Source organism: Symphalangus syndactylus, chromosome 4 (assembly GCF_028878055.3).
Source record: "Symphalangus syndactylus isolate Jambi chromosome 4, NHGRI_mSymSyn1-v2.1_pri, whole genome shotgun sequence".
NCBI classification, from domain to species: Eukaryota; Metazoa; Chordata; class Mammalia; order Primates; family Hylobatidae; genus Symphalangus; species Symphalangus syndactylus.
The window spans coordinates 59,943,816-59,946,582 of record NC_072426.2 but is presented as its reverse complement, the minus strand read 5'-3'; the positions used below and the strand labels follow the sequence as shown (position 1 = coordinate 59,946,582).

Below are 2,767 nucleotides of genomic sequence, written 5' to 3'. Positions count from 1 at the left end.
AAAGGTTACCTACACCCTCTCTGAAATGAATTTGCATAATAACTGCTTTTATGGGAATGCATCTTGTTGGGGTGGCTGGGTTGTTATGACATACTCAGGAACCCAACCCAACTCTAGGACTCACCCCTGAGCACAAAGGCAATGTTGGGCACACTGGTAAAGACCACTAGAATCCAGCAGCCTGGACCCCTTTCTTTGTGGTCAAGAAAGGCGGGAAAAGAGGTGCAGGACTGCTACATCGGTGAGTGTAACTAATCCGATAAGCAGAGGTCCATGGGTGGTTACACACCCTGGAAAGCAACTCACCTCTGAGCGCAAAGGCAACGTTGGGCACTCTGGTAAATGACCAGTAGAATCCAGCAGCCCAGGCCCCTTTCTTTGTGGTCAAGAAAGGCAGGAAAAGGGGTGCAGGACTGCTACATCAGTGAGCATAACTAATCTGATAAGCAGAGGTCCATGGGTGGTTGCGCACCTCGGAAAAGAATAAGCATTAGGCCCTTAGAGGACTCTCTAGGACTAATGCTCATAGGAAGATGACTAGGGGTGCTGGCATCCCTATGTTCTTTTTTCAGATGGGAAATGTTCCCCTTACCCCCAGGCAAAAATGCCCCTAAGATGTATTCTGGAGAATTGGGACCAATTTGACCCTCAGACACTAAGAAAGAAACAACTTATATTCTTCTGCAGTACTGCCTGGCCATGATATCCTCTTCAAGGGGGGGGGCAACCTGGCCTCCTGAGGGAAGTATAAATTATAACACCATCTTACAGCTAGACCTCTTTTGTAGAAAAGAAAGCAAATGGGGTGAAGGGCCATATGTACAAACTTTTCTTTTCATTAAGAGACAACTTGCAATTATGTAAAAAGTGTGATTTATGCCCTAGAGGAAGCCCTCAGAGTCTATCTCCCTACCCCAGCATCCCCCCGACTCCTTCTCCAACTAATAAGGACCCCCTTTCAACCCAAATGGTCCAAAGGGAGATAGACAAAGGGGTAAACAATAAACCAAAGAATGCCAATATTCCCCGATTATGCCCCTCCAAGCAGTGGGAGGAGGAGAATTCGGCCCAACCAGAGTGCATGTACCTTTTTCTCTCTCAGACTTAAAGCAAATTAAAATAGACCTGGGTAAATTCTCAGATAACCCTGATGGCTATGTTAATGTTTTACAAGGGTTAGGACAATCCTTTGATCTGACATGGAGAGATATAATGTTACTGCTAAATCAGACACTAACCCCAAATGAGAGAAGTGCCGCCATAACTGCAGCCCCAGAGTTTGGCGATCTCTGGTATCTCAGTCAGGTCAATGATAGGATGATGAGAGGAAAGAGAACAATTCCCCACAGGCCAGCAGGTAGTTCCCAGTGTAGACCCTCATTGGGACACAGAATCAGAACATGGAGATTGGTGCCACAGACATTTGCTAACTTGTGTGCTAGAAGGACTAAGGAAAACTAGAAAGAAGCCTATGAATTATTCAATGATGTCCACTATAACACAGGGAAAGGAAGAAAATCCTACTGCCTTTCTGGGGAGACTAAGGGAGGCATTGAGGAAGCATACCTCCCTGTCACCTGACTCTATTGAAGGCCAAGTAATCTTAAAAGATAAGTTTATCACTCAGTCAGCTGCAGACATTAGGAAAAACTTCAAAATCCACCTTAGGCCCGGAGCAAAACTTAGAAACCCTATTGAACTTGGCAACCTCGGTTTTTTATAATAGAGATCAGGAGGAGCAGGTGGAACGGGACAAACGGAATAAAAAAAAGGCCACCGCTTTAGTCATGGCCCTCAGGCAAGTGGACTTTGGAGGCTCTGGAAGAGGGAAAAGCTGGGCAAATCGAATGCCTAATAGGGCTTGCTTCCAGTGCAGTCTACAAGGACACTTTAAAAAAGATTGTCCAAGTAGAAATAAACCGCCACCTCGTCCATGCCCCTTATGTCAACATAATCACTGGAAGGCCCACTGCTCCAGGGGACGAAGGTCCTCTGAGTCAGATGCCACTAACCAGATGATCCAGCAGCAGGACTGAGGGTGCCTGGGGCAAGAGCCAGCCCATGCCATCACCCTCACAGAGCCCCGGGTATGCTTGACCATTGAGGGCCAGGAGGTTAACTGTCTCCGGGACACTGGTGCAGCCTTCTCAGTCTTACTTTCCTGTCCCAGACAACTGTCCTCCAGATCTGTCACTATCCTAGGTGTCCTAGTACAGCCAGTCACTAGATACTTCTCCCAGCCACTAAGTTGTGACTGGGGAGCTTTACTCTTTTCACATGCTCTTCCAGTTATGCCTGAAAGCCCCACTCCTTTGTTAGGGAGAGACATTCTAGCAAAAGCAGGAGCCATTATACACCTGAACATAGGAGAAGGAACACTCGTTTGTTGTCCCCTGCTTGAAGAAGGAATTAATCCTGAAGTCCAGGCAACAGAAGGACAATATGGATGAGCAAAGAATGTCCATCCTGTTCAAGTTAAACTAAAGGATTCCGCCTCCTTTCCCTACCAAAGGCAGTACCCCCTTAGACCCGAGGCCCAACAAGGACTCCAAAAGGTTGTTAAGGACGTAAAAGCCCAAGGCCTAGTAAAACCATGCAATAGCCCCTGCAATACTCCAATTTTAGGAGTACAGAAACCCAACGGACAGAGGAGGTTAGGGCAAGATCTCAGGATTATCAATGAGGCTGTTTTTCCTCTATACCCAGCTGTACCTAACCCTTATACTGTGCTTTCTCAAATACCAGAGGAAGCAGAGTGGTTTACAGT

At 46.8% G+C, this 2,767-nt stretch overlaps 1 pseudogene; it reads left to right on the top strand.

The window, feature by feature from the left end:
- Positions 1-572: 572 nt before the first annotated feature.
- Positions 573-2,019, top strand: LOC129480082 (uncharacterized; annotated as a pseudogene).
- The last annotated feature ends 748 nt before the right edge of the window (positions 2,020-2,767 follow it).